We start from the raw sequence: 26,196 nt of genomic DNA on the forward strand, positions 1-26,196 counted from the left end.
GTGGCCTCTCCATGCAGCAAGGGCTTCCTCACAAGATGGCAGCTCTGTGAGTGCATACCCCTCCTGCACATCCCAATTGGACAAATAGAGATCTCTTTCACAGCTGGAGAACAAATCAGCTGTGTTGGATGGACCGAGAGTCTGCATGCCAATCTCTAGCATGGTGTCTGTGTAAGAAACTTAGAAAGTTTTTTTGAATAGATACAGTTTTTTACATCAAAGGCTAACCTTAGAACCTGCCCACTGAGTAAGATGTGAACTTGATGCTCTGTGCACCCATCACAGGCAGGAGTTCCTACTTGGTGGTGTGAGACTGGGTGGGGGGGGTGGTGGCAGAGGGGATGCCCTGCAGACGTAATGCTGAGTCAGCTTTGGAGAGGTGGTGCTGGGCTATGCAGGTTGCTGTGCATCTGGTTGTGGGTAACCAGAGACCCTCCATCATCTCATGATGCCTGCTCCATACCCAAAAGGGAATTGCTACAGCAGGGAGTGACCTGCCTCAGGAGGCAGCTCCTCAGAGGGCCAGTTGGTGCCCTCTCTTGATCCCCAAATCCCCTCTCCAGGATGTGGACTTAACAGGCCTAGTTGGGGGAGGCTGGGGAAAGAGAGGCCATTCCCCAGGGCATCACTGATGAATGATATGCAGATGAGCACTCTCATCCTCACCTGCTGCTGCTGAACCCTAAATTTTCTCACAACTTGTTGTAGCTGTTTCCTGAGTTTGCCTGAACCACATGAACCACACACTGGCGGGTCCTGGCTAATGGCATGGTGGCTGGCCTCACCGTAGGAACAGTAGGGTTGGGGGGTTATAGCTCCCTTAGGACCACACGGAAGTCCAAGGGACACGGGACAGAAAAGTAAAGGGAAATGAACCTAGAGGCCTGGAGAAGCCTGGGCCCAGCAAAGCTTCCAGGTTCAGCTTTCACCTCCTGCTCACTCCATAGCTCATTATGTCGGGGAGGCCAAGGGCAGGAGGAGGTGTCCCCTTGGGTCAGTGTACAATGGGGCATGGGTAGCAGATGGTCCCAGGAGCAGAACCTGGTGGTGGCAGGGGTAAGAGGGAGCATTGCCCAAGGAACATCCCACTTCATCTTCCTCCATCGCACTCAAGTTTGAGAGGCCCCTGCTCTGGTTTAGCAAGGGGGGCCATCCCCTCCCACCCCCATGGCCTACCTGTGTGGTCCTCAAAGGGGAGGCTTCTGCCTGTCAGGTGCATGATATGAACGGCGGGGACAGCTTTTGGTTGTTGCAATGATTGGAAGTGACATGATTGGCACTAAGTGGACAGAGTCTAGGAAGGACAGGCCTCCAGCAATGCTGTTCTGCATCTCACAAGACTTGCATATACCTCTCTGACCTTGCAGAATGTCAGTTATGAACAAAAGTCCTATCAGCTAGTACTTAATGTAATGCTTATTTTTATTTAGTGTTCACCTGTGTTTTGGTTTTTCCTATATGTCTTGTTTGAAATGACTTTGGATCATCTTTTCTTAAGTCCAAATGTGTGTTCTAAGTGCGTATAATTGATGACTGCATTGTGGTTCCCCACATGGTTGTGCCTCAGCATTTACAAATTGAAACACATGTATGTAAAAATTACCTTCTAATTGCTCCTCTATATTTTATTGCTCCTATATATATTTATAGTTTGGGCATTAAATCACCTTAAAAAAAAACCCTGTTATGTAAGTGGGCTATATATAATTTTTTTTTTTTTTTGAGACAGGGTCTGCCTCTGTCTTCCAGGCTGGAGTGCAGTGGCTCCATCACAGGTCACTGCAGCCTCCACCTGTTGGGCTCAAGTGGTCCTCCTACTTCAGTCTCCCAAGTAGATGGGACTACAGGCACATGCCACCATGCCTGGCTAATTTTTGTACTTTTTTTTTTTTTTGGGAGAGATGGTGTTTCACCATGTTGCCTAGCTGATCATGAACCCCTGGGCACAAGCAGTCCTCCTGTTTCAGCCTCCCAAAGTGCTAGGATTACAGGTGTGAGCCACATGCCCAACCTATGAATTTTATTTTAGGATAAAAAGGAAGCATTGTGTATATTAAGGCTGAGGCTCAATAGCCCAGATGCACTGCTGGCTTGTGAGTGCAAAAAGAAAATCCTAACTGCAATAACATGGATCCAAAGGACCACTGTTCCTATTATACTGCAAGTGAAAGAAAACAGCGTGAGCCACGAGCCACGGCATTCTTAGTAGTGATGGAGAGCGGGTCTACTGGCCTTTTGACGACTGTTGCATGTTTTCCCTTGCAATGTCATCGGTTTTTATGACATTCACTGCAGCCAGGATGTGACTTAATTTGCTATTTCTGCCTCTCTTTGCTATCCTAGTGCTGATTTGGCTGTTAGTGTATATCCCTAGATTCAGTTGAAGTCATTGGGGGTAGAGAATAGAACATAAGGGTACCTCTAATCCTGAAACTAGCCACCATAGACTGTGGCTCTGAGCCTGATTCAGTTTTGTTTTAGAATAACTTTAGACCCACGTGGTTGGCCTTTTCTTTATTTCTCTGTCAAAGGGGAATGTGAGGTTTAATCTTCACCAGTCAGCAACAGTCACAGGGACTCTGCTAGCTGGCCAGAGCCCTGCTGGGCTTAAGGAGGGTTTCGTAAAGATCTGAGGTCTGTCTTCTAAGTCTACAGGATAATAGGAGGTAATATATATAAACAGAAGAAAATAAAAGACTCAATATAAGAGTCAGGTAGCTGTACTGGATGAAAAGGCCTAAGACTGTGGTGGTTACAAATGACAGAAACTCAAATGGACTTAAACAGGAAAAAGGTCATTGATGAGCTCTTTCACCCTAATCAAGTTTACCAGCTTCAGGTATAGCTGGACCCAGTGATTTGAATAATTTTATTCCAACAGGATCTTCCCTGCCCTCCTGTCTTCTCCTGTCCTCTAAGCATTTCTCTCTTTTGCTTTTGTTCTCAGGCAGGCTTTCCCTGTCTTGGTAGCGACACAGCTACTAGCAGCTCTAGAATTTCATCCTATGAACTCAGTGAACCCAGGAAAAAGAATGCTAGGAGCTTGTTTGCTAATTAACTTCCATAAAAAGTCCCAGGGAAGGCTCTGGGGGTCACATGTGGCTTGGTCTGGGTCACACGCCCAACCTTGAGCCAATCACTGGCCAGGGAATGCAGCGATTGCATTGGCCAACCCAGGTCACATGACCACACCCTCCCCCAAGCTAAGATCAGTCAACCCGGACCAAATCTGAGAGAGGACTGGAAGCTCTGCAGGCAGAAACATCACCTGTCCACTGGAGGGGAAAAAAAGGCCGGGTTCGTTCAGGATGGCGTTCTGGAGTTTTCTGTGTGCTTTTTCCCAAATGACGTCTTGTACTAAAGAGGAGTGATTGGGGCTGGGTCCTTTCCCTGCTGAGCCCTGCATCTCCCTTCCCTGTAGGTGTTGGGAGTTTCAGGGCTGCTATGCTTCTGTGCTCTGGTTATTACAAATACAAATTTGGACTGACCTTGGGCTTCCTTCCTTCCTTCAGGGCTCAGGGGAAGCATGTGGTCCTGGAATGTGTGTGTGGTGGTGTGTGCGTGGGTGTAAGTGTGTGAGTTTGTGTCGTGTTTGTGTGTGTGTGTTTTCCAGTTGGGAGAGTCACTACTCTGAAAGCAGGAAGAACTTCTCTCCCCCATCTGGGTTTCCTCCCCTTCCTTCCAGGCCCCTGTCATTCTCATGGTTCCCAATACCCTGGCCCTCAGCATGTGATCACCTTGTTGTAACATGGCGGACTTTAATTTCTAGTTCACAGGCAGACCTGTAAATGGGAAATGATGAAAGAACTGTTTTTGTTTTCAGTCAGGGCAAACAGCCCAAGTGGGGTTATGTTTCTCATCAGGAAGGCACCTGCTAGATATAGCAGCTTGGATTCTGTCGGTTTACATTCATATTTCCACTTTCTCTGCTTTTTGTTTGCATTGAAAGGTCTAGCTTAGTGGAAAGAGTATGGGTTTGGGAATCAAACACACTCACGTTCAAATTCTGGCCCTAATCATTTTCAGTTCTGAGATAGCAATTCATGTCACCTGGTTAACTCTCAGTTTCCTCATCTGTGAGATGGGGATGATAGCACTTGCTTTGCAGGATGGGTTGAAGAGATGAAAAGAGATCAGGCGTGCAGAGCTCAGCATGAGGAGGTGCTGAGCCCTTGGAAGGGTCCTGTTCTCCCTGAATTGAGCTCTTTGGTGGGTCAGCACTTGGCTGCTGGTCCCAGGCCTCTCCTGGGGGCTGGCGAGCTGGGTCTCCTGCACCACAGTGGCTGCTTATAGGAGAGAGGTGGCTTCCCTTCTGGTGCCCCTTTTTTCATTCCTTAGCTCCTCTCAGCTCTCAGATCCTTTACCAGGGGAGGCTTCCCTTGCCCTTTATTCAGGCGAGATCCCGAGGCCTTCCTTCAGGGCTTGCATCTTAGCAGCAACTGTACCTGCGTTTGCCATATTGCACATGCATTTTTGTATTTGTTGCAGATATGACTTGTATCTGCCTCTTCCACTGGTGCCTGTCAATAAATACCAGCAAGCATGACTGAATGCCTGAATAAAAGTGCAGGATGTTGATTTAATACAATGGATTTTAATTCCAGCCTGTCCTCTACCAGCTGTGCAATCCTGAGCAAGTCCTTTCACCTCTTGGGTCTCTTTCTTACAGTGTGAAGAATGGGGTTAGATCTTTTATTTCCTTTCCTTTCCTATGGCACTGTTTACTTCTCACTGATATGTCAAAAGAATCAAGTGGGACTGCTGTAGTTATGGGCGGGGACCCAGAACCCTTCCCTGCCTGAGCACCTGGGCCCTGCTCACTTTGTGGTGAACCCAGCCGAACATGGCCGGAGCAGAGCCACTCGAAACCACCCTGCCACCACATCTGTGAGTCTGGGGGATACGCTGCATCTCTAATAGATCACAGAACACTCCCAAAAGTTTTATTTTCTTTCTTTGTTTTTTAAAAAAGAATTAAAACCTTGGCAGAACCTAATTTTCTGCTTATTTCTCAGAATGACAAATGTAATGAGGCAAAAAGCCCTGTAAGGCCCAGGTGAGGGGTACTCTGGGCAGCAGTGGACATTTTTTCCCTTCTTTATCTAGAGCAGATAGGCCCTGGGGCATCCAGATTCGGAGGCCAATTCCTCTGTCCTGATCTCCAAGCTGCAGAAACATGTTGCTCCTTATTTTTGCATCTTTGAACCTGGAGCATTTCTTTGCTTTTTTCTCATCAGCTGATGCACTTGAAACTTCCAGCTAAAAGAAAGATGTGGAATGTTGGGAATGGGGGTTGTGGGGGCATGAATGTTTTAGGTCAAGTTAGTTAAGGTCATTTCAGTGATAGCTTCTGTGCCGTAAGGTAGGACTTTCAGGGGGCTGGGACACAGGATGGGAACATTTTTTAGGGGAGACAGTGCAGTGGGACATCACATTACCCAGTGTGGCTTCCATGGTCACAGCCTGGAGTTCACATCTTGGCTCCACTGCATGTCTCTCAGTGGACTCTCGGGCACCTCTGCTTGCCTGGGACTGGTGATTGGTTGGCAGTGAAGACTCAGTGCAATCGTGTGCACAGTATGCATAGCATGCATATTCTGAAGCCATATTAGGTGTTATGTGAGGGGACATGGAGAGAGAGGCACCTGCTGGGAGGGAGAGATCAAACCTTCCGGCACAGGGCTGGAGGGACAGGGGTGTCTGCACACAGGCTCTGAGGCCATGTGATGAAGGTGGTGCTTTCCAAATACCAGTTCGTGTATTGGGACCTGACTGCACTGACCTCACCTAGAAAGCTCAGCAGAATGCAGATTCTCAGTTACGCTTAGGTATGTGGGGTAATGGTGCCTGAGATTCTGTGGTTTTACCCAGTGTCCTCGGAGGATTCTTATGCATGATCAGAAGAGGGAATTGGCATTTAGAGTCCAAATAGTTGAGCTTTAGGGTGAGAACTCTCAGCCTTGTGTCATTTTTGAAGCTCACCATGGGAGCTAAAAGCCTCTTTGTTTTTTTCATGTGTGAGATGGAGATAATCTTTAGCTACCTTGCAGAGTTGTTTGAAGGCTCACACAAGCCACTGCATGTGAAGCGCTTTGCAATCGGAAGCACTGCCTCAGTATTTTTTCTTATTACAAGTGGAAAAGACATCCTTGATGGTTTCCAATGCTTCTCGCCGCTTTTCACTGTGTCCACGAGGGGGCGGCAGGCACTCGCACATGAAACCTCGGAGCTGGAGCCATTTCTCCCGCAGGAGCGAGTTCCAAGGACTGCAATACCCGCATCCAATTTCCGCTCAGCAGCCCCTGGGCCGTGGAGCCCCCTTACAGGACCAGACCCTCAGGAAACTCGAGGTGGCTTCAGGAAGTTTCTACAGAAACGGATTTAGTATACCTTCTATTATTTGTAGGCTGCAGTTAAAGTGTTTTATCTTCTCTAAGGAAGGATGCCACAGAAAAGTACAGTGACTTTGAGAAAGCCAGGCACTGGAAGTTCATGGTCTAGGTTAACAGGTTAGCTCCTGAATCCAATTCATTCATTTGTTCGTTCATTTATTCATTCATCAGACTTGAACTGAGCCTCTTCTCTGCCGGGCACTAACTAGGCCAGGCATGGGGGAGATGAAGTTGAATCCCACACTGATCTTGCCTTGAGAATTCTTGGTCTTTAAGGGAGTGGCAGATGTTTCTAGAATACCACCCACGTGTCAGGTGCTGTTCTCAGCTCTTTACAGGTGTCAAGATGTGAGTCCTGTGAATGAGGTATTATTATTCCCTCCATTTGACAGAGGGGAAACGGAGGCCCAGACAAATTAAGTCAAAGTATCAGGTCTAGGGGAGAAACAGGCTTTGGACATGGGTAGCCGGGCTGCAGAGCCTTCGCGCTCCCTGGTTGATGGTGGAAGCAGACATGAGACCGACTGACGGGTGAGAGCCACATAGCCCTGGGTCTTCACTGCTCATTCTCGGGAGTGCTCTGATGGGGCTGTGCTGCCAGACTCTGAGCCCCGTCTGAAGGCATCCTCTTGCCAGCTGTGCCTGGCAGTGGGAAGTGCTGGAGAAGGTGCCCCTAGGAGCAGCCCTTAGCCAAGGACTGGAGAGTGGGAGGTTGATTCACTCCAGGTGGAGCAGTCAGAGGAGAGGGCTGCTCGAGAGTGCCTCCTAGCGTTCCCCAGAGGGACTGAGCTCTAGGTGCCCTCAGCAATAACCGTGGCTGTCCCATCAGCGTCTGTGGGATCTCCGTCCAAATAAACCACCCCCACCGAAAGCCTTGGCTCAGGCTCTGTTCTGGGACATAGCCCTGCCTAAGGCCATTGTACCTCCCAGGATTTGTATCCTTTAAGGAACCAAGGGTTGAGTTCTAGTCACAACTGTGGGTCCAGCCCAGAACATGCCAGGGATGAATGGAATCAGAGGTTGTGAAGGTTTGATGGGCATTACTTTGCCTTTGCAGGGGGTAGTGAAGGCTTCCCAGAAGAGATGACGTTTGGATCCAGATCACCCCTCTTAACTCTCTGTTAAAGGGACCTCTCCCTCCTGATGTCTTCCTCTCCTTTCAAACTTATGTGCCTGTCTGAGGTCTCAGAAAACCGTGGGCCAGAACCTGGAATCCCAGTGCCTTCTGTACCCTGCTCTTGCATCTCATCATATCTGATCAGTTTACCATATCTGATCAGTATATAGGAAGCATTTTCTTATGTAGGAAGAAAATGCTTCCTACATACTGATCAGATATGGTAAACAACCAGTTGCTTCTGCTTGACTTTTCTGGAGCCATCTGAAGATACACGTTACCTCCCAGGGCCTCAGTTTCCACATCTGTGAGATGAGGAGGGTGACACTTTGAGTCTTGAATGTGACAGACTTTGACAGCATGCATGCTTGGCTGCTGGGCTCCCTGGGAGCTGGGTGGCAGCCTTGGCTCTGCTCTCCACGGTGGCCCAGTTCTCTGCCTTGCTCATGAAGGTGGCCCAGCTGCTGCCTGCTTGTCTTCTGCCCTGCCACTCACTCCAGAGATTGGGCATCTTTCTCTGATCCTTGTCAGTCCTGATGGCGTCCTGGGCTCTTAGAGAAGATGCTGCATTTCTTCCTGGTTTCTTTCAGATGCCCCCAGACACCCAAAAGAAACCGAAGCTGCTTTAAGAGTTCAAACAGCCCTCCCTGAACCCCTCCAGGACACCCCAGTACATTTAGACTTTGTTCTACTGACAGAACCCTTGTCTCTTTCCCTCCCTTGTCATACTGCAAAGCCGTGTGTGACTCCTCTCACCTACCTTTAGGGGATGCCATGACCCCCTCCCAATTCCTTGCTTTTTAAAGGGATCCCTTCAGTTACTAATAATGGCAAATATTTGTTAAGCTTTTCCCCAGTACCAGGCGCTATTCTAACCATTTTTCAAGTGTCAGACCCTAAGTCTTCACAACAATCTTACAAAGGAGGGACTGTTTTTAATTTCTGTTTTACAGATGGAGAGATGGAAGCCCAGAGTTTCAATAACTTGCCCAAAGTCACAGAGCTGGGAGGTGAAGAGCCAGGCCATTGCCTGGTTTTAAATTCTGTGTGAAAATGCAATGTGCCGGTCTAGATGGTGTGCTTGTGCGTGTGTTATCCTCAGTGGCGCCCAGGGGACAAATGTGCAGACCAGCTGACAGTGACAGCAGGCTCCCCTATTCTCTACCAGCAACTGTCAGAGGAGGCCAGGTAAGGAGAGCAGCTTGGCCACCTGGGGCTGCGGTTGGGAGGCCCCAGCCCTGCAGCTGCTGGATGGAAGTGGGTTGTTCTTCTTCAGTAGGAGTTTTGGCCCGTTTTGACCCTGCCCTTGCTTTGCTGCTGAGGTCATCTTGGTCTCTTTGCAGGTAATTGGTAATTGTGCCATTGCACTTCAGCCTGAACAACAGAGTGAAACCCTATCTCAAAAAAAAAGAAAAGAAAAAATTAATAGTAATAATAATGATTGAGTACTTCATATATGATATGGTTTGGCTGTGTCCCTACCCAAATCTCACCTTGAATAGTAATAATCTCTACATGTCCAGGGTGGGGCCAGGTGGAGATAATTGAATCATGGGGGCCATTTCCTCATACTGGGCCCAGGTAACCTCTTTAGCCACACCTGAGAGTAGAAGCGTTTTCATTTTGGAAGGTGAGCAAGGGTCCTATACACGGCTTCCTGTATGTGATCACTGCCCAGGGCACGGTGACCAGTAAAGCCCTGGGTGAGCCTCCCCTCTGCCAGTCACTGTGGGACTAGAATTACTTATAATGCTATTATGCAAGATGTGATGTATGTAGTACACACACACAACTTGCATGTCGTCAATTGTAAAACAATTTTGCCTTTGAAGAAATCCGAGCTAAGTCCCATCCTAGTCCCGACGCCATCTCATCCATCTCTGTGAACTTAGTCTGCTCACCTGCAGAATGATGGCATTAAGAGAATCTATTCCACCCAGACCTGTTGTGAGGACTTGTGACATGTAATTAATGGAAGGCCCTTAGAACACAGCCCAGCACATGCTGTATTAGTCTGTTCTCATACTGCTAATAAAGTCATAACTGAGACTGGGTAGTTTATAAAGGAAAGAGGTTTGACTCACAGTTCCACATGGCTGGGGAGGCCTCACAGTCATGGCAGAAGGCAAAGGGGAAGCAAGACATGTCTTCTATGGCGTCAGGCAAGAGCCGGTGTGTTGGGGGAACTCCCATTTATAAAACCAACAGATATTGTGAGACTTATTCACTACCACAAGAAGAATATGGGGAAACCGCCCCCATGATCAATTATCTCCCATCTGATCCTGCCCTTGACATGTAGGGATTATTATTATTTAAGGTGAGATTTGGTTGGGGACATAGCCAAACCATATTACATGCTAAATACTCAGGAATTATTAATACTATTATTTCTTTTTTTTTTCTTCTTTAGATAGAGTTTCACTCTTGTCTGGGCTGAAGTGTAATGGCACAATCAGGGCTCACTGCAGCCTCAAACTCCTGGGCTCAAGCAATCCTCCTGCCTCAGCCTCCTGAGTAGCTGGGACTACAGGTATGTGCCACCAGTATGAAATTAAAGAAAGAGTCCTTTTAAAGCCAGAGGTGTGTGCCAAGAAGCACCCACTGCCTCCACAGAGCAGGCTTCCTCCTTCTCCGTCCTCACCTCCCTGGCCACCCTGGTAGCCCCAACTATGCATGAGGGCTAGCCTCTCACTGTGACCTCCACTCCCTCTTGTAAATCGGTACATCCTGGTGAACTTGCCATGACTTAGAACCAAGTGCTGCTTCCCTTTCACTGCACAGACCCGGTGCAAACCTTCTGAGTGCATCTCTCAGGACTGGACCCTGCAGTCTCTGAGTCCCACACTTTCATCTCAGACCTATCAGCAGGCTCACTTGTCCATGGTGTGGCTGAGTCTGAGCTCTCACCTCCCCACACCCAGCTGGCTCAAGACTGGCAGACATTTAGAGGCAGACAGAGGGAGGTATGCAGGGGTGCAGAGGACAGATGTCTCTGACCCCACTAACAAATAATGAAACAGCAGAAAGGAAACATAGATGTACACATGGGCATTAGGACACTTGGTTGCAAGTAACAAAAACCCAACCCACCCTGGGTGAAGCAGTTTACTGGCATACAGAACCAAGAAGTCTGGTGTAGTTGTAGCTCTGGGCTGGGGTATTCCCAGAGGTTCAGACCATGCTGTTGAACTTGTTTCTCTCTACCTCTCATGTAGGGTTCCCTATCTTGCTAAAGACAAGAGGTATACCTTTAGTGCCAGGCTGACTGTGACTCTCTCAGCATTCCTACAGCCAAGAGCTCATGACTTTCCTGGTTGCTCTAGAAAAGGTCCTAGGACTGAGACTTCTTGGGCAAAACACCCTGGCTTGAGCCAGTTTAAAATCACTCTCTGTTGCCTTGTGCTGAGAAAAGCTGATTATGTGGGCCTGGATCCAGGGGATGGGGTCTGCCCCATCAAAACATACTGGATGAGGAGAGGGCAAACCCCACTTCCCGCAGGAAAATTCAGGTGCCATTTCCAGAAGCGGAGGGGAATCCTGGCAGCAAAATAACCGACACCCAGGGCAGTGTTTATGCAGACACTGGACACTGGGTGTCCTCAGCCAACTGCTTTCCTTGTAAGACTGCAAGCATGGACCTGTTCAATATCACACGTGAACTTGATAAGAAAGCAGGTTGGAGGATTTCCTCTGAGGATGCAAGGGCTCAGATGGAGATTCTCTGTCTACACTGGCCTGAGTTCTTTCTGAAGCTGGGCAGGACAATCACACTCTCAACTTTCCTTCCTTCCCTGTGCCCCCAGCATCCACTGAGGATTGCCCTGCCTTGCAGCCAGGGAGACTGTTGAGGAAGACAAGATGCCTATCATTTCTAAGGGACTTGGTCTCTCTAGTCTCGGTGGTACAGAATGCAGACTCTCCCCTGAGAAAGAGAGAGTGGATGAGGAGAGGCTGGGCTGCAGAAGCCAGTGTGGTCTGCATTTGGGCAGCAGTGGGCAGGTGGCTTTGGCTCTGTGGTCACTGGTGGACACAGGGAGTCCAAATTCTTGCAGGGGAACAGATTCCATCTGATTATACAAACATGAACATCTTCCTGGCTTGAAGCATCTGTTTTTCTTCTCATTTCTCCACCTTGGCTCAGATAAAGTTTTCTCAAAGAAGGATCTGCTCAGTGGCCACCCCTTACAGCTGCAGAAAATCCTCCTTAGTTTTGCCCTGAAGCAGATAGCTGCAGACGCAGTGAACCATCCGTGAAGAGATGGGATTTATATTGACAGACACTTGTTTATCCAGATCAATTAGGGAAAATTATTTTTTGCAACAATCCTCAAACAAGGTTTTGCAGCTAATAATGAGTTTGAGTTGTGCAATGTGAATGCTGAAAATGTGAGATGAGATGAGAAAGCTATTTGATAGATTGCCTCTCAGGAGAGCACTGCATGGCTGGGAAGAGACATCGTGGTGGTCCTCTGGAGCAGAGGGCAGGATGCTCTGTAAATTACTCTGCATAATTAAGGACAGATAAATTTGACATCGGGAAGGGAGTGATTGGATTGGGCAGACTGGCCGCTGTGTGGAGGAGTGGCAGGAGAGAGAGAAAACCAGCACTGCAGAGAAAGGCCTGGGAGTACTCATGTGCTGAGTGGAGAACTTGCAAGGGAGATCTTGGGTGCAGGGCGACCCATGGCATTGTCAGGGGAAACTGTTAAGAAATCCTCAAATCCTTGGTGGATGAATCTCTTCTTTTTGCTTCTCTGGATCCTCTCTGGACCCTTCTCCACTCTAGACTGGGCCCTAGGAGGCTGTCCTGCATGGACCTCCTTGCCCTCTGCCTTTTTTGAGGGGTTGGCCAATGGGGAGTGCAATGCACTGAATGTGTTCCCCCAGAATTCATAGGTTGAAATCCTAGCCCTCAATATGAAGGCACTTTGGGAAGTGATCAGGTCATGAGGGTGGATCCTTCATGAAGGGGATTAGCGCCCTTACAAGAAGAGACACAAGGGGTTGTACTTGCCCTCTGCTCTCCTCCACATGGGGATACAAGAAGATGGCTGTCTGCAAACCAGGAAGCAGGCCCTTACTAGACACCGGGTCTGCCAGCATCTTGATCTTGGATCAGCCTCCAGACTGGGAGAAACAAATTTCTGTTGTTTATAAGCCACCTAGTCTATGGTATTCTTCTGTAGCAGCTCGGACTACCGAAGATAAGGGCTTTACTTGGCTTTGGCCAACAAGGAGTTTTCACTGAAGCCTGGGAGGGAGAAGAGTGAGACTGGGGGAGAAGAGTGAGGCTGGGGATACTGGTTCCCCTACCCCGCAACTGCTGCATTGTCTTGGGCTGGTTGGGTCTCTCGATAGAAGACCTCAGCAGTGATGGAGCAGCCTTTCTTCACAGCCTTCTCTGTCTCCTGGTTCCTGAAGCTGCTCCTTCATTGATCCCCACTGGCACTAGCTCCAGGGAGCCACACAATCCCTTGGGGTTTCTGTAAGCCTTGCCCACACCTTGACAAAATTTCCCTCCATTGAACACTCCCCAGATAATCCTGGTTTGAGTGTACTGGCTGTTTCCTGCCAGGACTCTGACAGACCCACTTGATGTGAGTGCCTTACTCATGGAAACCAGTCTTGGGCGTGGGGTTCTGGGTCCTGGGTGAGGGGCTGAGCAGCAACTTCATACCAGGGAAAAGCTGTCCTGTAGGTTAAAGCAAACACATTCGGGGGCTCTCCAAGACTATCCCAGCAGCCTGGCTGCCCCTTGAAGCCATTGCCATTTACAACTCCAAACTTTAAGTCTCAAAATATCAGAGCAGCCCCAGGAGCTCACTCAGGCTGGGGCCCCTTAGGCCATCATGGAGAGGTCCTTCATTGGCTGAGACCAGGAACAACTAGAATCTCAAGACACAGAAGGTAGGAGAATGAGAAGCGCTGATGTGACCGTTTCACTAATGTGGAAACTGAGGTATTAAGAGGTTCAAGGTCACTTGTCAAGTAGACAGCTGCGTTGAAAGAGCCAGAGAAACATGAAAACAGGCTTTGATCCACGATCTGATGCTGAGCCCATGTTTACAGACCATGTCCAGGCAAGCCAGCCAGGAGGGTTCTGGGGTGCTGAGATTGAAAAAATGTCTCCATTTTTCTGATTACAAAAGTAATTCAGATTTATTACAAAATATTTTTAAAAATATGGCATAAAGTAAAAATCACCCAGGGTCTTACCACTTTGACATAACTCATAGTTACCATATTTCCTTCCAGGCTTTTTCTTCGATATAGTTGGAATCATTCCTTTCTTTTAGCTTTGTTTTATACTTCTTTTTCTTAGCATTATTAGTAAATGTTCTTTATAAATATGATTTTTAGAGCTTCCTTTTTTAAAATCACATTGATTGCCATAATTGGTTTATATACCCAACTCATAATCATTCCCGTAAGAGTGGCATTTACTTTTTTCTTTTTGTCTCTGATTTTTAATTTTTTGCTATTATAGTTAATGATACATATTTATATATGCATGTAACTAATGTATACAAACCCTGTACTTACATGTTTGTGTTCATGTATGATTATTTCCTTCATTTAGAGTCCTGAAAGTGGAATTATAGCATGAGAGAAAAGATGAGCATGTTTCTCAGTCCTGATAAATACTGATGATTTGCTTTCTAGGACATTCATACAGAAAGCCCTTAGATATGGTCATTTTGTTCAACACTGTTTTGTTGTCATGTTGATGGAAAAAATCCATTCCCGGTTGGGGCTGCTGTGTGTGTATGGAGTTTCCATGTTCCCTGGTGTCTGCACAGGTTTTCTCTGGGCATCCCAGTCTCATCCCACATCCCAATGATATGCTGTAGGTGAATAGGTGTTCTCAGTTGTCCCAGTGTGAGTCTGTGTGGGTGTGTGAGTGAATGTGCCCCAAGGTAGGATGGTGTCCTGGCCAGGGTGGGTTCCTGCCTTGTGCCCTAAACTGCGGGAACAGGCTTTGGCCACCCACGACCCTGACCTGGAATAAGCAAGTTAAAAAACAAATAAATGAATGAACACAAATTATTGTAAAATAATAATTCATAAAGTTCACAATAATCATACAAACGCACAACAATTAACTATTTGGTACGAAAGCACTCAGTGAACCACTGAATTTGTGATTCCTGGTGTTTGAACTGAGTGCTGATAGGAGGTACTTCTGACAATGTTTGGTTTGCATATATTTGTTCCTTGATTTAACTCACTGATTCACCAAAAGTTGAGTAAATAAATCTCTTGTTTTTATTAATATCTTTTAGATGTATGTGTATCTTACATTTATTTCAATGTTTGCTATTAGAGTGTTTTGGGTCTTTCTTTAGAAGCTGGTAATGTTTTTGTGACAAGAATTATGCCATAGGAACTTAACTCTTGTTTATATCAATTAGCTCATGGTCAAATTGGTTTTGTTCCATGTTGTTTTGCTGAAAGTCTCAGTTTCAGAGATCGATCGATGATGTCAAGTGAGCGCTTACTGTGCTAACACAGTACGTAAGCTAACACCATTTCTCCAGCCAGTCCCCTAGGACAGTGTGTGGAGTTTGGTAGGGCCTTGTTTCCACTGATCCACTCATGATCCCAGCCCCTCCCCCAGGCCTCATCTTGCCTCCAGGTTTCACTTCCATTGGTCTTAAAGGTGAACCCCATGCCGGTTAGTGAGCCCACGTTGTGCTTGAGGGTTCCAAGAGTAATGTGTGCCTATTTTCTACTTTCCAGATGTTTCTCCCCTCTGGAGCCAATTCCACCACTCCCTGGAAAGTGATGTGATGACCTTGGGCTTGTGTCCAGAGAGCACAGGAGAGTTTTGGCAGGTTGATGGTGTGTTGGTGCCAACCCACTTAAAGCGAAAACACTGTAAGTTGAATTCACGTGGATGAACACATCAGTGTCTGTCTCACACAAATTCAGAGGGCACCACATTTTCCTCCCAGAGACTTCCTGGGCAGCCAGATCCCTTTGAAGGGGCAGTGAGCAGGGTGTGATCTAGAAAGGATTTATATATGGGATGTTGATGGAAGGTGTATTAGTCTGTTTTGGCACTGCTGATAAAGACATACTCAAGACTGAAGAAAAAGACGTTTTGTTGGACTTACAGTTCCACATGGCTGGGGAAGCCGCAGAGTCATGGTGGGAGGCGAAGGGCACTTCTTACATGGTGGTGGCAAGAGAAAGTGAGGAAAATGTAAAAACGGAAACCCCTGATAAAATCATCAGCTCTCATGAAACTTATTCACTACCACGAGAACAGTATGAGGGAAACCACCCCGATGATTCAAATTATCTCCCACCGGGTCCCTCCCACAACATTTGGGAATTATGGGAGTGCAATTCAAGATAAGATTTGGGTGGGGACATACAGCCAAACCATATCAGAAGGGTAAGTACTTTCTAGGTATAGACACCTGGAGACACTGGCCTGTAGAGACCATTGGTACAAAGTCAACACTAGTAAAGTAAGTGGAAACTTAGCCTCTCTGAGTCTGTTTCCTCCTCTGTGTGGGTTAATGTTGGAAAAGTTTTCTTGGGCATTTTCCATTGAGCATACATTTAGCCATGTACACAGTGTGCACACATACATGCACACACACACAAATCTATCCAAAATTTATGTTCTATTGCATTATGCACTTACTGGATGGTGGATAAATCCCAACTCCTACCCATTTTCATTTTTATGTTCCTCCTGCTTATCCTGATACTGGAAATGCATTTAGTGGATTATTGGTAGTAGCTGTGGAAACCCTGAACAAGGCCCTCTCCCCGTCACTAACCTGGAGCCTCACCATTTCCTGTGACTGGGTATAGCTCATTTAAATACTGACTTTAAAAATGCAACTAATAAAGTGGATCTTCAGGGCTTGTGTTTGGGCTTATCCAGTGTTTATGCAGTCACCTTGGATTGCTCTTCTCCCTGAGTCTGGGCAGTTTAGAGTTGCTGGATGTGACCATCTTATAGATGTGGAAACTGAGGCTGAGAGAGGGGCAATGTCTAGCCCCAAAGCATCCACTTGGTGAGTGGTAAAACCAGGAAAACAATGCATATCTTCAGATTCCAGGCTAGTGCTTTACTTATTTTATGCATGATTTTAAAGAGGTAAATAAACTCCCTTAGAAAATGTGTCTTAAATGAATCTTCTTCTTCTTTCTTGTTTTTTGAGGTGGGAATCCCACTCTGTTACTCAGGTTGAAGTGCAGTGGTGCCATTTCAGCTCACTGCAACCACTGCCTCCCAGGCTCAAGTGATCCTCCCACCTCAGCATCTTGGGTAGTTGGGACCACGGGTGTGTGCCACCATGCTGAGATAATTTTTTGTATTTTTGGTAGAGATTGGGTTTCATCATGTTGCCCACGCTAGTCACAAACTCCTGAGCTCAGGTGATCCATCCGTTTCAGCCTCCCAAAGTGCTGGGAGCACAGGCGTCAGCCACTGTGCCTGGCTATGCAAATCTTCTCTCATAAACAGATGGAAGTAGTCAGAGGCTGTAGATGTGGCCCAGATTCTCATCCACCACAAATTTCTGAAGCAATTTTGTGGACTTCTGTAGTTCTGCTTAGAAACCACTGGGGTCCACCAAGCCTGCCCCCTTCCTTCACTTATTTTTTCATTCATTTATTCACTCAATAAACTTATGATGAGTACTCACCACATCTTAGGTTTCAGGATCAGCTTAAGTGAGCTACCTGGGATCCTTCCAATAAATTCCCTGTCCTTGCCTTTTTTCCTTTCTTAAATCACTGTTTTTCCTGTTGCTTTCCATCAAGAAATCCTAATAGGTGCAAAGAGTTTATAATATCTAGTGAGTGAAGCCCCTTTGAAAGATTTTAGGTGGGGAAAGATTTGAGTATTATATAGACTATGCTGGTGGCTTAGAACAACTGAGTTTCCATATGAGAAGGAGGAGATACAGGTTGGTTAGGTAGTATTGAAGTAAAGGAAAGTAACTCTGAAAGTCTAAGCTAGGTCAGTGATTAAACCAAAGGCAGGAAGGTGTAGTGATTAATAGCTTGGACTCTAACCACAGACCAGGGTTCAAATCCCAACCCTACTGCTTACCTAGTGTGTAAATATGGGTGGTTTATTTACCTCTCCAACTCTGTTTCATCCTCTGTAAGATAGGCTGGATAATAGCATCTCTGCTTGTGAGGGATTCATTGAAATAACTAAAATGGAGGTGAAGCACAATGCCTCATTCTTAAGAAGTGTTCAGTAAATACTACTGGCTATTGATGGTGATAATAGTGATGATGATGACAGTGATGATGATGGTGATGATAATGGTGGTGGTGACAGTGATGACATTTACGATGGCGATAATGGTGGTGATGATGACAGTGTGACACTGATAATGGAGAGATGATGATGACACTGGATGATGATGGTGATGATAATGTTTATAATGATAGTGATGATGATGGTGGTGGTGATGACAGTTATGACACTGATGATGGTAATGATGATGATAGTGAAAGTAAGCATGGTGATTGTGATGGTAATGATAAGGATGGTTATAGCTATGAAGGATGGAGATGATAAATGAGATTTGAGGAGAAAGACGAGGACAACTCCTGAAGCTCTCAGTCAGGTTAGGGAGGGAGCCCTTTCTTAGAAAAAACATACCAAATGTGTTCATATGGTCGGTCCTATGCTTTTTAGAATTTGAAAAGTTAATCCCAATCAATTAAGGTTGACTTCTCTTTTCACTCTGACTTTTTTTTTCCTATTTGGCTATTTCTTGTATTGAGCAGTTCTGGGACAGCTTCAGGAAGGACCCACACAAACTTCATTAGCTTTGTGTTTAATCTGTTTCTTCACAATTTTCAGAATATCTGAATTACATTTACTTTATGTTTTATGACATTGTCTTATGGTTATACATGGGAACCAACATCATTTGGTTGGTATCATGTCTTATGCTTATACATGATACCGGCATTACTTTTATGAATAGAAAGTAAGCTACAGAATTAAATATGGTGAAATCAAACAGAATTATTCTATTTAGTTAGATACCTGCCACCACTTTCAGTTTTTGCTAAAAAGGGAGCTTAAGTGTGTTAGAAAGGTGATAAAGACATAGTGGCAACAAAGAGAGACATTTTTTTTCTTGAGACAGGGTCTTGCCCTATCGCCCATGCTGGAGTGCAGTGGCACAGTCTCAGCTCACTGTAGCCTCAACTTCCCAGGCTCAAGTGATCCTCCCACCTCAGTCTCCTGAGTAGCTGGCACCACAGGTGCATGCTACCATGCCCAGCTAATTTTTGGATTTTTCATAGAGATGTGGTCTCACTATCTTGCCCAGGCTGCTCTAGAACTCCTGGCCTCAAGCGATCCACCCACCTTTGCTGGGATAACAGGCATGAGCCAACATTTCTAGCTCAAAGTGAGACTTTCTCCCTGGAGAAAGTAACCTGCTAGATTTGGAGAGAAGTGATAACAGAATATGGGAAAATTTTCACTGTGTGAGACAGTGTTACTTAATGCTAGATTTGTGGAGCACTTAAACCCATGTCCTGAATGGCTGTCCATGACCCTACACCATGGATAGTCCTGCTTCAAAGACAGACTGTCATATCACACACCACATGACTACAAGACCTGTGGAAATAGACATCAACAGGTGGACACAGGTAAAAATTAGCTCATAACTAATCAGCTTGGCCTCTCAGCTTGGCTTCTGTAGGCAGGCAAAAGGGTAGGCATCACTAAACAAGGCTTCTATTTAGAGAAGGCATCTGAGCAGCTGAGTTTGGGATGGGCCAGACACTGCAGAAGGATTGCTTAAATCTCCAAAGCTGACTTGTGGGTGACATCACTGGAGCCAGGGGGCCAATAGCCCAGCTCAGAGATTACCCTGAAGCCGTTAAAGGGACAAGATATGTTCCCCACCTCTAGCTGCTTCCACAGAGGACCCTCCTCCCCATGAAGGAGGCAAAGCTGGTAAATTGGTCCCCTGGAAAAGAAGTGAAGATGAGAAACATGTTTGCCATTGTTTTGAGGAGTTGCTATTTTTTTGCCATGATTTTGATGAGTGTACTTTTCCCAGTCCCTGACCCATTCAATAGCAGTTTGGCCAAATGACTTCCAGGAAGGTTAATAAGCACTAGCATAATTATGGATACCAAAATTAATCTTTGCAAAATATTTGTATCCTTTTACAATTCTCTTTCTAGGCTATGACATTAGCAGTGATGCTTAAAATATTGGCAACATATTTTTTTCAAGCTTTAATTATAGAACATTTCAAACGTATTCAAGAGTAGAGAGAAGAATAAATATAACAAGGCCCCTTGGTATTCAGCCCCCAGTTCAATGATGATTAACTGAGGTTGTTTTATCTGTCAGCACCTCCCTCTTCCGGCACCCCCATGAGGTTATTTTGAAGGAAGTCCTATAATTGTGTCATTTCATCCACAAATACTTCAGAATGTATTAGGTTGGACCTTATGTCGTTTCTGGTAGATAAATATATTTATTTAAAGTTGGTTTGTTTGGGCGAGGATTCAAATGTGGTCCACCCATTTCGGCAGCATCTTCGTCTTGCTTTTTCTCCTCCTTTCACGTCTCCATCTTTCTTCGCATGTCCCTTATGTTTACAGTTATCCCAAAAGGGGACATTTGGGAAGGAAGCACAATAACCTCCACCTTACCTGCAGGGGCTATGTTCCAAGATGCCCCGTGGATGCCTGAAGCCACGGATAGTACCAAATCCTATGTATACTATGTTTATTATGTTTTTGTTTTTCTCCTATGCAATCACTTTTTTTTTTTTTTTTTTTTTTTTTTTTTAAGGCAGAGTCTCCCTCTGTCACCCAGGCTGGAGTTCAGTGGTGTGATCTTGGCTCACGGCAACCTCCACCTCCTGAGTTCAAGCAATTGTCCAGCCTCAGCCCCCCGAGTAGCTGGGATTACAGGCTTGTGCCACCACACCCAGCTAATTTTTGTATTTTTAGTAAAGATGGGGTTTCACACTGTTGGCCAGGCCACTCTTGAACTCCTGGCCTCAAGTGATCCACCTGCTTTGGCCTCCCAAAGTGCTGGGATTACAGGCATAAGCCACTGTGCCCGGCTCCTGTGCAATCACATTGTATAATAGGGTAGGTGGCACAGGCAGTGTGCATGTACTAGACAAAGGGAAGATTCAAGTCCCAGGTGGGATGGAAGGGGACGGCGTGCTTTTTCATTATGCTACTCAGAACAGCGGTGTGCAATTTAAAATTCATGAATTGTTTATTTCTGGAATTTTCCACTTGAACTTTTCAAACTGTGGTTGACCTAGGGTAACTGAAACTGTGGAAAGTAAAACCGCAGATAAGGGGGGGATCACTGCAATTGTCTTTAGAGTCCCCAGGCTCTGTGAGGTTCCAATTATCCTCCTATAGGCACTCATAGACTGTGTACTGGCTACCTCCTTACGAGTTTTCGTTCTCAACTAACTCTGATTCCCTGAAAAAAAAGAAGTTCTAGAGATGAGAGAGGTGGTAGATTGGAGGATGCAAGGGCTCCATTGTGCTTCTGGGCCCAGTGGAGCTGACGTTTCTAACAACACTTTGGTTGAAGGTGGGAGAAGACATAGTTCTGACCCTCAGCTTTGCCATTGCTCTGTGACCCTGGCCAAGTCACTCAACCTCTCTGGGCTCCAGTGTATTCAAATGCCACAAGACAGAATGTTTGTTTGTTTGTTATTCCCTTTCTTACCCACCATTAGAATCAAGTCTGCCCTATAACAAAATGCCTAGCAAACTGGCTCCTATTTGCTGAGCAAGGGGATCGGGTGTTCTCAGGACCCCCTTGTGCTCCAAAATTCTGCTGTTCTCTCATGCCCAAGACTCATGCCCACTTCCATCCATATGAACATGTCTCACCTCCGTCTCACGGTTGGGGTCCTGACTTAGTTTGGCTGATTGAGAGGAGAACAACTGCAGACTTCAGTTGAGGGAGAAGAGGCAGGGATGCGGGACGCCGCTTCCCCATGTCCTTGACTAAATGTCCCTTTTCTGGGTGATAGCCTGGGTCCCAGGGCTCAGCTCTATTTTGGTTGCCATTTGGCAGGTGTCACCTTGCTGAAGCCTGGGCCCTCAGGGACAAGAGGTCAAAATGAGCTACAAGAATGGTAATTTGAGGAAACTTGGCCCTCCGCCCCTGGGGCTTCGGTGTTCTTTAGGACAAGTTGAGTGATGATATCATGGACTTAATTACTTTCTGGACTAGTAGGGGCCTTGTCTCTGAGCTCTAGCCCCTGTGTGACACCCCAGGGATCCTAATTTAGGAGAAGCAGTCAGTGGGATGGCAGCTGTTGAGAGGGCTTGGCTAGAGAATTTAAGAAAAGGTGCTTTGCTACACCTTGCTCTAGAGGCAGCTTTTTCTTCCTGAGGTCTCCCAGGAAAAAGATTCAGTTCCTGCAGATAAAAGGGCCCATGGGGAACATCTTGGCCAGTGACTACCCTTCTCAGTACCCCTCCAAGGTGGTCATTCTGCTGTGCTTGATTACTTCCAGTGTCAGGGAGCTCAGTCTTTCTGGTGACAACCCATTTTATCATCAGACAGCCCTAACTGCTGGTCAGTACCGAGTTGACTTTTGCATATCCCAAATCTGCCTTGATGTCACTGGCATTGCACTGGCTTTACCCTGTGGAGCCACACAGAACAAGTTTGAATTCTTCTTCCTTGTGACAGCCCTTCAGATATTTGAAAGCAGCTCTCATGTCCTCCTGAGCTTCTTCTCTAGGCTAAACATAACTCAGCCACTGCTCAAAGGGCCTGGCTTCAGTCTCCATCACTGTTCTCATCAGATGGTACTCGTTTTTCACTGTCCTTCAAGTGTGGGGCTATGGAGGCTCAGAATCGGAGCAAGGAAAAGGAGGACACTCACTTTATCCTGACCCCCACACATCTGTGATCACAGCTCTGCTTGGCAGGCACCCCTCACTCTCTACAAGCAACAGAACTCCCCACGTCTTCCTCACACATGCTGCTAGTACTCTGTGCTACCCGCTCTGGGATTAGGGCAGCTGCATTTCAGGGCCGAGGCACAGAGCTTTCCGCCATCTGTTCCCATTAAAGTTGTGCCTTGTTAGATCCATGCTATATTGTTCCAGGATGCCTGGTTATTTTTGGGTCCTAGTTCTCTCATTCAACATTTGGCAACCCTTCTCATCACAGTGCCTCCCACGCCATTAATGAGGATGCTGTGTGCCTCACCCCCAAGTCATTGATAAACACGCCATACTGGCTGGCACATGCATCCCTCTCAGGCTTGTGTGAAGCTGTTATTCAGCACCATTTTGGGGTGATCATTCAGCACGTTACAGTGTACAGCCATATAGCTCCCATTTCTTCAGCCACTCATACGAGTGTTTGGGGGAGCCTGGTTGTGGTCTAGGTTTTCTGTGTCTACACACAACTCCTGACTGAGGTGTCCTGTCTTAGGCAATGAGACAATGAGCTGAGCCACCTATGCCCTGTACACAGCTGACTCATGCTACCTCCTGGTGATCTCTGCTGTTTGGAAGGTTAACAATCTCCAGGCTGCCCTGGAAGCCAGAAGGGAGGCAAACTATGAGGCAGTGGCATTCAGTGGAGCAGCTGCTTGTGTGGGGTCCTTGGGGCTGATTAGCAGGTGCTGGAGACTCTGGGCTCCTGGCTGAGGTCACAAGGAAGGGCTGAATTCTGGGTGACAGGTGCAAGAAGAGAGGAGCCTCCCCTGTGGAACCTTTTCCAGAGGCTGGACTCAGTGGGTTCATAACTAGAGGGATAATAGGTCTCACATTTCTCGGCTTTATTTTCCTTCCTTCTTTCTTCCTTTCTCTGCCTTCTTTCCTTTCCCCTCCTTCCATTGAAAAGTTTTTTTCCCCTGAGTATGGTCTCTGTATTCAATGTTGCCCTGTGTATTAGTCCGTTCTCACGCTGCTGATAAAGACATACTCAAGGCTGGGTAATTTATAAAGAATAAGAGGTTTAATTGACTCACAGGTCCACCTGGCTGAGGAGGCCTCACCATCATGGTGGAAGGCAAAGGGCGTATTTTACATGGTGGCAGGTAAGAGAGATTGAGAGCCAAGCGAAAAGGGAAACCCCTTATAAAACCATCAGATCTCATGAGACTTATTCATTACCACAAGAACAGTGTGGGGGAAACTGCCCCCATGATTCGAGTAACTACCACTTAGTCCCTCCCACTACATGTGGGAATTATGGGAGCTACAATTCAAGATGGGATTGGGATGGGAACACAGCCAAACCATATTACTGTGGGTGGTGGGTGCAGAGATGACTGAGACACTGACTTGTCCTCCAGGTCACAGACCAGCGAGTAAGACACATGGCAATCATCATCCTCCATGCCTGTGGTAAAAAGCAGGCTGGGGGGAGCACACAGGGCATTATGGGAGCAGGGAGTTGCTGGGTTGTTCCAAGACCTGCTGCTCTGCCCTACGGCCTTCAAAAACCATTGAGCTGTCCCTGAAATGACCAGACTCTGGTATCCAAATGACAACTTCCCAGACTGACCTTTATATCTGAAGGAGAATAACATTCCTCTGTTGGGCCCTAGGCTTGCTCTTTGGTTTACAAAATGTGATCCCTTTAAGAGATGACTTTAAAGTCAGCCCAGGTCATTTTGGAATTCAAGATGCTGTTGAATTTGGAAATGATGCTTGACAGGCACCAAGCGACCATAGGTCAGTGTAAGATGTAGATTTCACCAGGGCCATCTGAGAGCTGGGAGCTCTCAGTACTGTCGGGAGAGGCTCTAGACTCTAACATCGGATAGTCTGGGGTTTGTACAGTGGTCCTTCCTGTCACTGGCTGTGTGGCCTTGAACTTCTTAGCCTCTCGGGGCCTCAGTTTTTCATATCTGTGAAATGGGAGTAGTATTTTGCAGCGTCATTGTGAGGATTAATGGAATGAGTGCAGTACCTGGTACACAGTAGACTGTCGAATTGTTAGTTCACTGCTCTGCTGCTAATAGTACTGTGAGCTCTTTTGAAAAAGCCGTGACTCTTTTAAAAAGGAAAAAAAATGCTGGAGAATGTGAATAGCTTAGTTTCCATATGGTGCTTGAATTGTGCTTTCAAAATGTTTCCTAATTGGTGTTTCTCAAGCAAGTGACATTTTGTAAGTTTGCTTTTTTTTCACTGTTAGGTTCTGTTAGGAAGTCTTTATAGAGAGGAAACTACAGCTGCATTTCAAAAGCAAGAGCCTCCAGGTCTTGCCTTCAGCTGGGGCCCATAGACCAGGGGTCCAGCAGTATGTCCTGACAAGCAGCGACAGGTGGGCCAAGACTTGTCTTGCTCTGTGCAGTGAGGTATGGTGTGAAGCAGGGAGCTCCTGCGGTGCCGAGCTGAAAGTGCTTGTGGGTAGCTAGCGCCAGAGAAGGGAACAGTGCCGTGCAGTGACATGCAGGATGCACACATTGCTTTGCCACTCGCTTCTGGGCTATTGGCTGGGGTTCAGGCTGGAGGAGGCTCAGGGTGAGGAATTTTCCTCCTGCACTTTTGACCTTCACCTTCCATTCCCCATTTTCAAGGCCAAGACCTGAGTTCCATGTTCTGCATCCTAGCCACTGTCCCCACTTCTCCTCTGGCAGGACTCAGGCTAGCCTTTGATGCCAGCTGACCACAGGTCAACCTGATCCTTGTCTGATGATCATTTCTCTCCTGGATTGGTCTTCTTTACTCCCCTTCCTCCTGAATCCCAACACTTCGCCATTTCATTAGGATTTCCCAACTCTGAATTCCTGTGATATGGCCAGCTCATGCCATTCCACACCAAGTTAAGTCAGCAGATTTTATACTATTTATAGAATGACATGGAAAGTCAGACCTGGCACCATGTCTGCTGGCCTGGCGGCCACAGTAGACTCTCTTTTCTCTTTCTTCTTTATGCCCAAAAGTCTTAAAGATAACTATTTTCACAAGCAATATGTGCAAATATATTCTCACTGGAAAGGATTTTTAAAATAGAGAAATATGACTGGGTGTAGTGGCTCATGCCTGTAATACCAGCACTTTGGGAGGCTGATATAGGAGGAGCACTTGAGCCCAGGAGTTTGAGACCAGCCTGAGCAATGTAGTGAGACCCCATCTCAACAAAAAATACAAAAATAAGCTGGGTGTGGTGGTGTGCACCTGTGGAACCAGCTATTTGTGAGGCTGAAGTGGGGGAATTGCTTGGGGCCAGGAAGTCAAGGCTGCAGTGAGCTGTGATCACACCACTGCACTCCAGCCTGGGTGACAGAGTGAGTCCCTGTCTTTAAATAAATAAATAGAGAATTACAGTAACAATACATACAGTAAAATATTTAGGTTCCATTTCAATCAATTCTGAGTGTTAACAGTTTTATTTCTCAGTCTTTTTTCTATGTATTTATATATACTTTGTATTATTTGTGTAAATGCAAGTTTAACTATATATGTGTGTGTACAGTAAAGAGTTTAACTTTGCCTACAAGAAGGTCTGGTTTGGCCCTTGACTCCTGGGAGGTGATCTTTGTTTGCCTAGGGCCCCAAGCTTGCCAGATAATAACATGTGATTTTAGGTGGGGCTGACCACACCAGAAAGACCAACAGTGCAATTGAGGTTGGAGGCTTTGGATCATGCAGTATCATTTGACCTGGAGACTAGATCAATCATGTGGGCAGGCAATCCACCAATCAATCAAT

At 46.5% G+C, this 26,196-nt stretch overlaps 1 long non-coding RNA gene across 1 annotated transcript in view; it reads left to right on the forward strand.

The window, feature by feature from the left end:
- Window positions 1-15,255: 15,255 nt before the first annotated feature.
- LOC141585431 (uncharacterized) overlaps window positions 15,256-26,196 on the forward strand; it is a 265,926-nt gene continuing 254,985 nt past the window's right edge. Inside the window, exon 1 of the long non-coding RNA XR_012518893.1 lies at window positions 15,256-15,390. This is a non-coding gene — a long non-coding RNA (uncharacterized LOC141585431). The remainder of the gene's footprint in view (window positions 15,391-26,196) is intronic.

The sequence above is a fragment of the Saimiri boliviensis genome, chromosome 8, assembly GCF_048565385.1.
Source record: "Saimiri boliviensis isolate mSaiBol1 chromosome 8, mSaiBol1.pri, whole genome shotgun sequence".
NCBI classification, from domain to species: Eukaryota; Metazoa; Chordata; class Mammalia; order Primates; family Cebidae; genus Saimiri; species Saimiri boliviensis.